General features: G+C 39.8%; 1 protein-coding gene across 1 annotated transcript in view; it reads right to left on the bottom strand.

Annotated features, from left to right (window-relative positions):
- The window catches only part of LOC117237548, a 90,379-nt gene that overhangs the window by 19,867 nt on the left and 55,329 nt on the right, over window positions 1-15,183 (bottom strand). The window lies entirely within an intron of this gene.

The raw sequence follows: 15,183 nt of genomic DNA, 5'->3' as shown, positions 1-15,183 counted from the left end.
GTTATAAATGTATCATAAAACTTGCTACGTCTAGTCTCATGGTCAATAATCGTGAAACTTAGAGAGTGAAAATTTTATGCCACGCTGTGTTTATAAGCTCTGGCTATAAGTTCGTCACTAAAAGGAAATAGATAGTAGTAAAAAGTTTCACGTAATTGCAGAACAAACCGTCAGTAAGCATAAATTACGCGATCAATGACAAACGTAGTTCTCACAGTTCGCGACATACCAATACTTCTTATGAGAATGTGGTTTGCATTTGCGCGCAACTATGTTTCATGTGATTTCTTTGCCTTGATCTCTTTAAACGGAGTTGGCTATTAATATTCATATAAACACGCGCTAACGTTAAATTTATATACTAAAAAAAATTTAGGAAATAAATTCAATTATCATTATGTTACAGAATAGTTAGTGTTATCATTGCAGTAATACGTATAAAAGTTTCATGAAATCATTTAATATCCATGTAGCAAAATGGCTGGCACGCATCCTTGTAATTCTGTCATTACAAGAAAGCTTAAAGAAGTAAATTTACAACGACTGTTAAAAGCATCGTGATAAAGTTTTCGATAATTAAATGACGCGCAACGTTTCGTTAAGAGCTTGTTTGAACAACAGCTTTATAGAGCGTGGTGCTCGGCATTTAGTATTCGAATCAACGAAATCATGCATAAGACACGGCGAAATCGTTGCTGGAACACTATTATTGCACACTTGCTCGCGTGTTAATGAATCGTCCGTCGCGATGATTAAATGTGTACTCACGAACGCACAATAAATTGAAACGATGTGAAAATTAACATTACGCCACCGTAAAAAACCACGCAAATATAATTTAAACGGATAATTCTATTAAGCGAAAGAGAGGTCTTCTTTATCGTTATTCTATGAACTAAAAATCACGTCACAAGAATGTGGTATTTACAAGAATCGGTGTAACGAGAGATTTTAGTATCATGTTACTAAAAAATCGTTTCATTCTCAAAAATTGTGCTTCCCCGACGAACATCCCTACAATAGTCATCAGTTTTCATCGCAACCATCTTGGACGCCTTCATCGCGTCATTTTCGAGCAGAATCGCGCACGACATCTTGTCATCGCGAACAGGCAAGCTGAGAAATGGCACACGTATCGGTTGGTTGACACATGGAGCCGTGAAAACGAGAAGGAAACGAGGCAAAACGTCGTCGTTTCTAGCTAACGGACGCGTTTCGTGTGTTGCGCATAACATTGTGAACGCAAGAGAGAAAAAACCGAGCTAAAGACGAAGGAGAAGAAGGAAAGGGAAGTTTCGCGTGTCCACGTTCTCCTGATGGAGGCTAATGACAGAAGCAACTTTTTCTTGCCAACTGCCAGGGGAACTTGCGATGCTATAGCACGCGATAAAGCGGTTTTCAATACACGGCAGAAAAGTTGGATGATTTGGGTCGATATTCGTCCCGTGGGACGTGCTCGTCTAATAAATTTTATTAATAGAGATCGGCCTTTTTGCTGCGGCTCTCAGTGACACGGAATTACTCCCATAGGTATCGAAACGAAAAACACGTATCGCGTATCAATTTCACTCTGAAAAGTCTTTGCGTGGGAATCGCTGAAATTCTACTCGCGTTAACGTCCACGAAACTCCACTTTTATAGCTTTCTTGCTTTTACGAGTTTCTCGTGAAACTATCGATCGTCAATTCTCAGATCTATCGTCACGAAAATTAGTACGAATTTATCGAACGACGCTATATTTGTTTAGGCATACGAAAGAAATTTCTTCAGACTTTAAGACCGATCCCAAAGATTTCACTCTGCTTCATCCACCTATTATATCTTTCAGTCGCATATATTGGTCTTCGAAACGAGTTCCGGCTGATACTAAATTAATTTCAAAGATTTCACCGCGCTCCATCCATCCATCATCGTCTCTAAGTCATAGCCGCGTACATAGCCCGGCGAACGAAGATAAGGATATCTGTAATGAAGTACCTGCGAGAAATTAGAGGGTTCGCAGACTCGGAGGCAAGAAAGTGATTAAGGGAAACAACCCCTTCTATGGTTCCGTAATTATTGGTTATCTCCGTCGGGGTTCGCATTATGGTTATTGTTGCCATAACTAATCAAATTAATGCGCGGAGAGCTTGCTTTTGCGATATTATGCAACGATAAAGTGTATTCGATCGAGAGTTTTCGCGAGTGTAACGCGAAGCCACAAAATAACGGGGCCTATGCTCATTCTGACGCAACATCATCGTCATCCTCCGCCACCATCTTATTCTTTGGCAGCTGAATAGATCGTTGCGTGTGTACTGCATCACCGGTTAATTAGCGAACGCTAATTAGAAGATACTTTAACGCGTCTGCTGAGATTCGCCTGTTGAATGTTGCAGAAGGTTCATTAACTATTCCGTTCATTTTAGAAGACAGTTATATACTTTGTGCATTGTTTCAGAGATATAACGTCTAGTGGTGGTTTTAGTATTTACCTAGTATTAAAAAATGATTTGCTTTTTATACAAGATGCTACCGAATTAATTGAAATTTGTATTAGAAAATGATTAATTCTTTGATTATTTAGTGGTGCAAGTTCCACTCTTGCTCGCAAAATCAGTAAAACTCTTACAGCGCCTTTCCATTGTCATCACCAAACCACATCGTATTCCCCGTGAGAGGACATCCCGCACAAGCACACGAAGATCACTCGAAAATCAGTTTAACAAGATTCCTTGTCACTGACTGAGACACATTAAGCATCCACATCATCGTTCTTTTCTTCTTCTTTAAACTCTCACACTTTCAACTTCATTATCCACCGAGATCAATTTCCACTACTCTCCATCTTATCCACATTCCACTTCCCTTCCGCCACAATCAGCTCTACACGACCATTAGACGCATCCTCGTTGGCCGACATCGCGGTTCACGCGAAATTTCACAACTCTGTCGTCCCAAAATTTCGTTTCCGGGCCTAGAGAACGTTGTTTCATCGTCTTTGAACGCGACCACGGACCGTCTCGTACAGTCGCCGGATGCAGAGCATTATTCATGACTGAGGACAGAATCGTCACTGAAGAGGCCATCGAGCTTGTCGCGTGTCTTGGCCGCATGTAAACCGGAAGAACACGCTCAGCTGGCCACTGTCCTGCAGCGTGTTCTTCGTCTGCTGCTGTTGTTGTTTTGCCGACAGGACGGAACCATTTCAATGAGTTTTAAAAACGCACGCGTGCTGGCGAGCGGGATATAGAGTGTTACAAAAGGATCTGTAACTTTAGCGACTTATGGTAGATATTCACCAAGAAAAGCGAGAAATGCCTAATCGGGATAACTATTGAAGTATATATCCTGTAATATAAATATAATAGATAAAATACTAATACCAGTATTGATACCAATACCAGTGTGTCCTTCGATACTGAAGTTAACTGCAATGTCAGCGAAACGCTGTCAATCTTTTTTTTTTGCACATGGCTTGCACCTGAGAGCTGCAGTACCTTACGCAGCAGTGTTAACCATAACAATGTTAAGTTTAACAACGTTAAATGCGACAATCCGAGATGAAAGAAGATTAAGGTTCTCATTCTCTAAGATAAATTGAAAAATGGCAAAACGTCGAATCTCCAAGTCAGAATGGAACATCTTTTTAAAGTATACCATCAATAGCAATCTCGGTTAAAACGAAGACAAACTTATTTATTTTCGATAAGCATCAATTTCGTGCGCAATTTTCACGACACGGCCAATAGACTTTCCTGATGATCAATTTTCAGGATCAATTTCGTACCGTTGAAACGCACACGACTAACGGCTCACTTAGTTATCTCTTTTTCCTTCTGCCTTGCCTTTGCTTGAAACCGAAGCAAAGAGTTTAAGGGTAAAAAGGAACACTTAAAAAAATAAAAACGTTGAAGTTATCGCGATTTAAGTTGGAATTTAAAGATCGTGTTTTTCACTATGTCGATGTACTATCGGCATCGCGTAGAATTCGTTATAAAACCACTCGCAATAATAACGAATCATGGAAAAGTTTTCCAATCGGAAATTTCATTTACATTTACGTGTCTCTAGGAAAGATGTTCAGTCACTTATTTGCTTTGGCGAACGATGGTTATAAATCGTTTCGCACGGCAAGGAGGACAGTTCAGCGAGGGGAAAACTCGACAACAACGTGCTCTGGGACTCAAAACAGGAATTATGGAAGTTTGAGACGAAGATTTTACATTTTAAATACGAGTCTAGTTGAATGTTTCGCGATGCCACCAAAATTCTCGGGACTCTTGGCCGAGCGAAAAGGGTCACTGAATAAAATTTAATCAAACTTGTTGAGGCACCCGGCTAACGAAGTTGAGATGCTGATTAAGAACGACTTTTCCTTTGAAAGCGTTAACTTTTATCTTATGGTTAAAAGTAAATAAATGTTGGGATACATTTTGAGTCGTATCGCACAAGTCGAGTTAAAAATATTTTCAACTCTGTTACCATAAATTTGAAAAGATGTTATTAAGAATTTTAGTGTCTGAATAAGTACCGTTAAGATTGTCAATTTTTAGAAATTTATTCTGAAATCCTATAGATGTGCACACAGTACCCGTAGGAAGCCGGGCGACGTCTAAACTGATATTTCTGGCACCCTATTGTGAAAATGTGGCAGAGGTATAGAGATTTTCTAGGTCAGTGGCCTACATGTATGACACTGGAACTAATTGGGAGCTCTGCAGGTAACTAAACTTTATATTAATTTCGTGGCTACATTGTAACGAGGAACAATGAAAACAGAGAAATTAAACAAACGTGTCTAATCGTTGATCTTATCACTCAGATTATTTCATTTTTAACGAGTTATTTCACTTCGATTATTTCGATTGTTTCCATTTTTTTAATAGTAGTTACGAACGCGTTATTCCTGCGTCAATAGCCCCATTAGTCGGTCCGTAACGCGGATGGAAATTAATTAGAATTGCGACCTGAAAACTGACATCAACTCGAATCGTCAAACGTTTAATTGAAATTGATTCAGAGGCGAAACATTCGGTAGTCGTGGCTCGCGTAAATTTTCAGCTGGAAACGCTGCAACCTGCGTTCGTTAATTGCTCGTCATACCTAAAGGGAATATCTACTTCGTGTTGCGCAAGGATTTGCAATTAATGGAGTAATTAATAGAAAATAGAGATTGCGCTAGTTGCGAGAAATTTTCATCCGACAATTTCTTTTTTATTTTCATTATTCAATGTCGCGGCGATAAATTTTCGCGTGAGGTGCATTTATACTTCTTGATATTTCGGCTAGATATCGAACTACTGGGAAGAGAAACGAAAGAAAAATGAAAGAAAAGTATACATGTACACGATGAACACACATGTACAAGAAACCAACGACCATGCCGAATATTCGATCGAACTGAAGGAAAATTGGCTGCCTCCGTTGACAGAAAATTGCAAACAAACTTCCGACTTGTGGCGAGAAAGAACCGGCAATGTTAAACTTCGCTTTCTGTGGAAAGTTATCGTGCAAAAACATCGAACGTTCCTCCGTGAGCTAAAAATATCGATGAAAGCAGACGTTTACGCGTTCGATCGGTTGCCTGTTTGTAAAATTCATGGCATAAACTCGTTTTAAACACGGCCGAGTTTAATCGAGCTTCCAAACGACTATCGTTCTATTCCTCGTTTCATCGTAACCCGTCAATTGGGTCGTCTCTTAACCAGAAACTTCTCCGATCAGGCAATTAAAAGTTAGTAAAGACACATCAATTTCAGTTATGTTATGCGGAACTTATCAACTTTTGTTATGTCACTTTTCTTCCAGAGTACATAACACCGCATTTATTGGAGTATATTTTGCCGGCCCCTTTGTTCACGTTTAATTGACACTTGTTAATTAGCAATTACGTAGGTACGTTACGTTTCTTTTCTTTCTTTCTTTTTTGTTACAACCACATCGAGGCATGATTCTGTAATTAAACATCGGTGAAGCGATTATTCGTTGCATTACGATCATTGAGCCAAGGACAGAGTAATTAATGACTTGCAGCTGGTTCTCTTTATTTTCGAACGAGCCTGTACATGTCGATGCTTTTTGAGCGAGGTAAAATTTAATGCTAAATTTACTATGCAATAAAGCGATTGAAATGACTGGCTATTTCAAATGCTTATCTTTTATCTTTGTTCTAATTAAAATCTCTTAAAATCGAAATGTTCTAATTTCTTTTACCATCGAGGAGGGAAAATAGAAGCGATGGTAATCTATGAAGGAAACCTCGTAGACGTATCGAACGATCATAGGGAAAACTGAGGTGGACGGTAATGAACGGGCGCAACGTATATAGTTGCGTATTGCTTGTTGTGGTACTTGTTCGAACAACTGGAGATTGGATCGACACGCTTCGCGCAGCGTGAAATGCAAACGCGGGGATATAAAACAGCGGCGCGATACAGTATGCCACCGCGGCAGAAAAAACCGAAAGGAGAAAAGGGAAATGCGATCTCGACATCGCGAAGTCGGTCGTAAAAATGAGTGACGCGTCGAAAACTTGTACGCCGGAGTGCGGATTCTCCGTGCGAGCTCTTGGCTTACGAGCTATGAAGCATACATTAGAAATCTCTTTACAAAAGTCTACTGTATAGTAGAACAATAAACATCTCTATACAATGTTAGCTAAAATTCTTTGAAATATCGCCATTTATTAAATGAAAAATTCTGCACACCGTTGTACATTGTTAACTTCAGTACTAACATAGTTGATGATATTTGATACAAATTGCACGCTCTCCATAGCTTTTATTTTCTACTCTACAAATATTTTATAATATATTTACTTAATTCATAATATATCTATTTCATTTTCTATTAAAAAGTAAAATTTGTATAACTTTTCCAATACACGTAATGCGTAAGTAAATTAAAATACAGATATTTCATGTTACAAATAAATATATGTAGTATCGGAAGAAAACCCTGAGTAATTAAGGTCTATTTGATCATAGGACATGTGCGTGCCAGGTATACCGGAGCCAGGGCATAAAAGGTAGCCGTGAGTGAGTTGGGGAGCTTTCATTATTGCCAGTGTCGCGTAAAATTAAGGCTTAGGATTTAAAGACAAGAAGGTTGAGCCGTAACACAACTACTATCTTTCTTTCCTATCGAACTTTATTGAATAACACAACTTAATAAGTACAGTTTTCGCGACTGATCTGAGAGATGTTGACTGATGGGAGGTTTTAGTTTCAGTCCAGAGGTGTTCTCGTATTATTACGAAGGAAAGCTCGGTGTGGTTGTGCCCTTTGAACTAACAACGCGGATTCATTGTTCACACTTTTCGTTAGGAAAAGTGAGGGTAATGCTCCGCGATGCCAATTGGTTATAGCCCACGTTAATAAATGAAGATAGGTGGAGGAAGCCTCCTACCAACGTAGCTCGCAGGTGACATTGTTCATGGGAAAAATCAGCTTTTCCGTTGGACAAATATTCGTTTTTCCCATTAGCTAATTACCCGCTTTCTACGTAATTTGTAAGAACGTGCAATAAATCTAAGGACTATTCCAAGGACTATCCATAAACCGATAATACTTACGAGATTAATAAACTGAAAGTTTAAGTTTATGGTGGGTTCTGGGGGTTATTGGGGTTACGCGATGAGGACCTACACACATCTGGCCTCAGATGTGGATTGACGTCACACCAGCGTGGTCGGGAAGTGTTGTCCTCGTTGGGGGTGGTGTTGTCAGCATTGTCAAGGAGTGTGGTCGGCATGAAAGAGAGTCGTTGTGACGAGAAGATTTAGTGACGAATGATGACTGCGTGCATGTAGACTGACGGAGTATCATGCTTGATTTTGTGTTGCCGTGAACGATATTGAAATAAATTATACCGTTACCAAACTTACTAGCACTGTTATTTTTCCCCATATATAACTACTCTCTAATCGATATATCCTTCGCGATTAATAGAACGGTTCAACGACCTAGTTCACCTGGAGCACCGATCCTCGAGTGGACGCCGAGCCATCTCGTTTGATCCAAACAGAGGCGGTGCTCGGGAAATTCCAGAAAAAGTTGGGAGTCGCGTCAGGTGAGATAAGGCCCCCGGCCGTATCTTCTGCTCTGTCGCAATTTACGGGGCGAACAACTGGGGATTGGGGGTGGGGGAATAGGAACAGCGAGCCAGAAATACAGTGAGGAAATATAGGAAGTGTCCTGGGGATACGGCGGAAACAGAACTTCGACTTGGCGGGAGGAACGGCCTTCTGCCTCGGCGAGAAGTCTTTTATCGGAGGTGGAACAGAGGGGGTGGTAGATGTCGCGGCGTGGTAACGCGAAAGCGGAGCAGATATTTGATACACGCGAGCTCCATGACGATATTTGAATAACGAGATAAGCATTCTTCCGTGCTCTAGTCGATAAACTCGTTCCTTGGTCCTCCAGTTCCTGTTTTCGAGGGTTCTATCGGTGTTCTAGGTTGGCACAGCCAATCGACGATACGCGGGACGATGGTTTCTGATAGAGCAAGTGCTTTTGGCATAGGTTGGGGAGAGACGCGAGGTATGAGTACGTTTAGGATAACGAACTGCAGTACAAGTTTATAGCATGCACGGGACGTAAGAACCCTTGTTGGATTTCCGACGATAATTATTTTGAAAGAAAATTTTTGCTTGCTTTCAAAGGGGATTTTTTTCTGATATTTAAGAACCTTGTGAGTTTTAAAGGATTCTATCAGAACATCACGATAATCGTACAAATTTCGATAAAATTTTTATCGAAATAATTATTTTCCAATAAAAATATCGTATTCTATTTGTTTTGTTACATTATCTTGAATAACGTAACTCTGTTAACCCGTTCCTCGTTGTTCCATCAACGGCATTAGCATTAAAAAAACGTCACGACGTCTGTCTAAGCTTCCTAATAACCTGGAAGCGCCATCAACTGAGGAAATATCTGTGTTGTCGTGTCAGAGCGAGGAAAAGACAAGGAAAATGTTGGAAAAACGAGCAGTCCCGTTCGTCGATCCAGTTCGTTACTTAATATCTTTATCGGAAGAGCAAGCATCTAGCTCGAACGGATGCATTCTGTCCGCAATTCCAAGCTTCCAGCCACTCGAGGCTGGATTCGCCCCGAAGCGAAGACGAGTCTCTGTCTGTCGATCCTTCCTTCCTTCTCTTTTTCTCGCTTATGTGCACCGACCAGAGAGCTTTCAAATCGATGTACGACGCGATGAATTATGAAACTCGTAATTTAGTCGGACTCTTTCGGAATGTAAAAACAGGTCGACGAATTTCATGGCCACCGGCACCGATTCTGCAGGGTCAATCACTTTGATCACGAACGATCGTCAATTCGGAAAGATAACGCGTCTCATGGCAGAGACATAGAAGTGAATTTGAAGAGAGAAAAAGAAGAGATCAGTGCAGGATATTGTTTCGTCTCGATCGATTTCTGAACGACGAAAATAGCCGATACAAAAGAATTGAAGGGAAATTTTTCAGCATCGGCTTAAATAAATGCAATGGAATATAATAGATAACGTTACCTTCTGTTTTTAGATAAAATAAATAAAATTTCATCGAGTCTATATAATACTATTTTTAATATTATTAATGAATTCAATATTTTAATTGTTTCTTTTCTATTGGACACGTCATAGTGAAAATGTTTTCTAGCGATACTAGTGTAAGCCCAGTTTACTTAGAAATAATAGAAAAGGAATGTTACCGCGAGTAGGAAATATTTTTTAAGCTTCCCTCGAGAAAAAAAGGAGAGAAAATACGCGAGATATAAAGTTTCGAAGAGTTAGAGGTCAACGGAGAATCGAAGAAAATTACATTCAACATTGGAAAAGAAATATACAGAGATACGTGTCTTGGTATAAAGTTTTGAGAAATCTTAAATTTTCATCGTTGTAGAAATAAACAAGCATTCATATGGAGTGGAATTCAGCTTATTTATTATTACTGTCTGGCGTTCGATCTTCTTCTTTATAAATATTTCATACTGATTTTCAGACTGCAAGTAAAAGAAGACTTCGACACGCGAGAAGGAGTCTTCTCAAGAAGTTACGTTAGAATTAAAATTTGAAAATCTAACTTTCCAAATTTGCTAAATGTAAATTTTTTAAATAGTGGTCGTAATAAACATTTTATGAAAAGCAGTCTAACAGAAATTTCGATACTTTTCTAATGCAATTGTAATCTAGTAGTATGTAATAATTACATTAACTTGAACAAAAATGTTTAACTTTTTCTGTACTAAATTCCATTGTTAGTAAATACGCTATAATAGCGCTCCTAGATAAATAATTTATTTTCTCAGTAATTCAACTCTTTACAGATCGCTGCTTTTACGGCCAAACGCAAATTACTTCTTTCCGCTTTTCTTACCGGCTGTAGATGGCGCCAGCAATCACGGATTGTTAATAATTTTCATCGAACAATTCTTTTAACCACGATCTTTCCTTTCGTACACTGATCCATAAATTTGAAACACGGTACAAACGTGATTTCCTCGAGAAATTGATTAAAAGCCGTTTCGTAACTTTCGAACGGGAAGAAGCGACGTTCCCTGGAAGTGCAAAGTTTTTCCTCAACTAAAACACGCGTCTCCACTACCACAGACGAAATACTTGCTTTGTCTTGTACTCGTCTGCGCTGCACGTCAAAGAGTAGTACTATGGAAGTGTAAATGTGCTTTTAGTTGAAAAAAAATGTACAAATAGTTATATTTATTATTAAGACAAATTGTCGAGAATGTCACCTGAGTTATTACCCTTCTGCCTGCTTCTTTGTAGTAACCGGAAAAGATTCTTATCACTGCGAGAATTTTTTGAAAATCAGCGTAGGGCAAAAACTGGTTTTCTTGCTCTCTAAATCTTTGCTGCATCTGCGATGAACGCCAGTTACTGACATGTTGTTTTGTCGTTTTTTATCTCGTATCTCGTAGTTACTCGAGCTTTGGTCATTTGACGCCTGTTTTCGTGGAAAGCTGCGTCCCGAGAAATTTCTCTTCTCTATAAAGTTTTAAAATTGTCTGAATTTGAAGGGACGACATGGTGGGAAGCACGCAATCGGTTGTGCACGTCGCACGAGTTCTATGGTTGAATAGTGTTCGAGCGTGATTTAAGATTTACAGCCGGTGCTGGTCACAGATTGAAAAAGATTCTGGAACTTCCTCGCGTGTGAGACATTTTGGACATTTCTAGTCCAGTACTTCACTAAGAGTATAAACTTCGTGCACTGGAAGAATTTTGTTATTCGATCGATCAGCAAGTCCAACGTGCATACACAGTAAAATTTTATCAATCTAAGAACTTCCTTCTTTTTTTTAATTCTTCAAGAGTTAAAATAATGTTAAATAGGACGCACAGGACGTACACGACAGCCGTTAAAGCGATTTAGCTTCGACGAGTTTACCCTCTGCGCGATAGTTTCGCGCGAACGCTTCTCCGGAAGAGTATACTTTAATCAGTACGTATTCTTTGATCGTGTCACGCGGTACTCTTCAACGTTTCAAGGACCCTTGAAGACGATTTTTACACAGAAGAAAGGAAAAAAAAAGCCGAGGATGAAGGAAGGGTGACGGATCTCTTCTGCACGCGTTTGTGTCTCCTCTTTGTGTGCTTGCTAACGAGCGGAAATTCATGTGAACTCGTGTCCGTAACTCGCTCCCTCTAGAGACGATCCTCCGACGGAATAATGGCGGAAGCCGGAATGTCACTCGACGCCGAAGCGAGAAAACTCAACACGCTAAGGGGGATGGATGCCTAAGCTGGAAATAAATCAAAGAGACTCGCTGAAAGCCGAGTAGCGACTTCTTTTTTTCCTTTTGTTTTCGATCTTTGAACGTTTCGCGGGTCTTTTGCGGATAAGTTTCGAAAGATTCTTTTGAATTAATGAGCAAGAAATGGCGAACGTAGGGAGCGTGGAAGGATTAACCTCTTAAGGGTCCAGCTTTGACGAAATTCACCCGGAGAGGGTGAGGTCTACTTTTCTTCTCGGTACGCCTGAACCACAAACGAAGCATTTTCTGCAATTTTTTTGCTTCCCGCTTAATAAACTGAGTTTACAAATGAAACGTTTCCTAAGCATCGAGCGAACTGTAAAATTTGTTTCAACTTCTTTTGCTTAAAAGAAAAGCAAAAGAATTGGTCCGTTGTATGATACGTGTAATACAAAAAGTTATTGTACACTGCGAATGGTATTGTCTATGCCATGTATGAAAAGAAAGAAAGCATATAATCTATTGGGAAGAATATGTTGAGAATTGTGAATCTTTGAAGCCGAAATAATGTTATAGGAACACTAAATTTACAAGATTCATATTAAAATAGTAATATATTTATTTCATGGACGATTTCTTATATATTCATCGATACACACTTGCACGCGTCTCAGCACTTTCTTCCATACCCGACTGTTAACCGACTGACTAGTTTACACTCATCTGTTTTCGAGACGCCGCGCGCACACGCACTTTCACACACGGACACTCACATACAAGCATCTCTACCACGCATTTAACCCAGTCCAGCGCAGAAAATTATACATATCTCAACAGAATAAAATCTACTCCATCAAATATTCCGTTTCTTTCGAAACGAAATTTCGAAACGGAAATTTAAACGTGTGGGCATTAAAACGTCATTTTTAACCAAAGCTATCAAACGTCGAAACAATCGGCTCGATAACAAACTTTTTATCGCGCCAAGATCGCGAGCAAGTTCCTCAGTTCTGGAAAATTCGACGTCTGTATTACATTCGAACGATGTTAAGACTTTTAAGGACGAACAGTTAGAAACAGGGGGTGGAGGGGGTCGGTCGGGAGAGGTGGTGGAAATCGAAGGGATGTTGTAAGCGGTAACTTTCGCGAACTGCCTTTCAGCGATTAAGAAGAAACTTTCGCGATTTACAGTGGATTTCGCCGCAGACCTCGACGATCCAATCGAAGATTTACGACTGAAATCGCCATTTGAACTTTATATCTTCTCGAACAACTTCGAAATTGGAGACGCTTGTAAGTATCGCGACTCTGAGCACCGTTATCCGCCTCGGTTTTCTTTACATTTAATTGTACCGAATCCGGTATAGAATCTCGATTGAAAGCAGTTTATTAAACGATTATTAAAATGGTCTCTTGTCAGTATAATGACATAAGGATCAGTATTCAGATTCGGAGGATTATCGGAACAAAGAATGGAAATTTACAGCCCCGCTACATTTAGTAGCTACGAGAAACAATTTTTATGAAATCAGCTTTTTAAACCTTCTGCTCCTTTTTTCATCGTTTTATTCATTCCGACATTGATCATCAGAATTTTTCATTTAAATTCAGCAAAACATCGAAAGAAATAAAATTCGTGCACATTACAATTTGAACACACAAGGACTGAGTATAGAACTGACCGAATCGCCGACAAATCTCAAAATCTACCTCTATACCGTGAACCCGAAAGAGAGCGGTACAGTAACTTTCTGAAAGCTTTCGAATAACTTCAAAGCCCGAGCAATAAATAGCCGAAAAACTGCTAGTCCTAATTTCCAGCCATTCGTGTGGCTGATAGTTCCGTTCATCCTCTACCAACCCCGTCGTTTCCTTTTCTCCGGTCGTCGAACGTATGGGAATTAGGCCGAAGCACGATGTCCGAATGGCGAATGGCAATTTTTCGTTTCGAGGTACGTACATATATCGTCGGAAGAATACCGACGTAAATTTGCGAGTTCGAAAAATAAATTAAATATTTAGCATCGTTGTGTCACCGCTGCTCCACAATAATATCGGTTGGGAAATTTTAATGTCTCGTTACAGTGGAAGCATCGTTGACCACGAAATAAATTCGACGAGGCGTGCCAGTATAAAATTGAACGAGACACGTGTCGTGTGTTAACGAGTGATGTGCGAAATGCGAGTAGAACAGGATTTTTGTTCGTTGGACGATTGAACAGGTATCGTTTGTTATCGCATTTTAATATTTCATATGTTTCCAATATTTTATTATTATAATTCTGATGCTCGGTGGAACATTTTTTTCAAACAGATAACCTTCTGAAACAAAGGCTTATAAGCGAACCCTACCCACATAACGTTTATGATAACGTTAATTTCCTTTTGTTGCGTTAATTATCGTTGCACGTCGGATAATCAGCATTTAGATTAATTTTCCGTGAGTTTGAATACGGTTTCACCGTACTGATATAGCAAATGTTCTAAAACAGTATGTATGAATGCGTGGCACTTCGATTTCGGCGACGCACACCGAATTCCCACAGGCATGAAACGTAATGAATACGATTAATTAATGATGCAGTGGTACAGGAGATGCGAATAATCGCCCACTGTCTGCGTTCTCTAAATTCCCTGACGCTATGTGTATTTACAGTTGCACAGTTTATACAATTTAGTTTCAAGTTTCATTGGAACTAATTTGATCCATTAATTTATATCACTTGAATCTAGGTAGGTAACTCGACCAATGTGATCGAGACTTTTGGTATTTGCTCACATCAACTTTCGTATATCCAATCTTCAATCTGCTGCTATCAACTCTTGCCATCGTACATGGTGTTCATCCATCGATAAAACGATACACAAGCTCAAAATATCTCGCTTGCCGTTCAGAAGTGTGCAAGTTTGTGAGCAATGATCGAGCAAGTTTCTTGCACGTATCAAAGCGGTGCAAACAGAACTTTGTATTCGCCAGATCGAACAGGGACCGCAGCAACGCGTCACTAGAATTTGTTGCAAGGAATATTGATTTTGATTTAGTCGATTGAACGATCGAACGTAGCCATGTGAACACACTGGAACGAAATACGAGATCATGATTCGGATAAATATCGTCGCTAAATATTCACCGATCAACGATACAAATAGGATGGCGCGCTCGGGTTCTCCTACTCGAGCTGCGTGTGTCGTTGGCTCATCCCTGAATAATTCAACGCACGCGCTGGCCATTTTCCTGCTTTCCTCGTTTCCCGTCAAAGTGTCCGACCTAACGAAACGACGATGCTGGGATCGTTTAATTTTTGATCCACGTCATGTCCTGGTGTTTCGATGATAATGCGGTTGCTGCTCATTTATCTCCTGTTCCGAGCGGTCGCTAACGCGGAGAAGCAGTAGATTTTGTTATATGCGACGAGAAAAAACAACGTTTATATGAACTACCACGTTATGAAACAAAATATTTGTATAAAACATTAAAGGAGTAGGAACG

This window comes from Bombus vosnesenskii, unplaced genomic scaffold (genome assembly GCF_011952255.1).
Source record: "Bombus vosnesenskii isolate JDL3184/JDL3185 unplaced genomic scaffold, Bvos_JDL3184-5_v1.1 scf7180000013379, whole genome shotgun sequence".
In the NCBI taxonomy this organism is placed as follows: Eukaryota; Metazoa; Arthropoda; class Insecta; order Hymenoptera; family Apidae; genus Bombus; species Bombus vosnesenskii.
The sequence above is the reverse complement of the archived record's forward strand: the minus strand, read 5'-3'. Positions and strand labels throughout refer to the sequence as shown.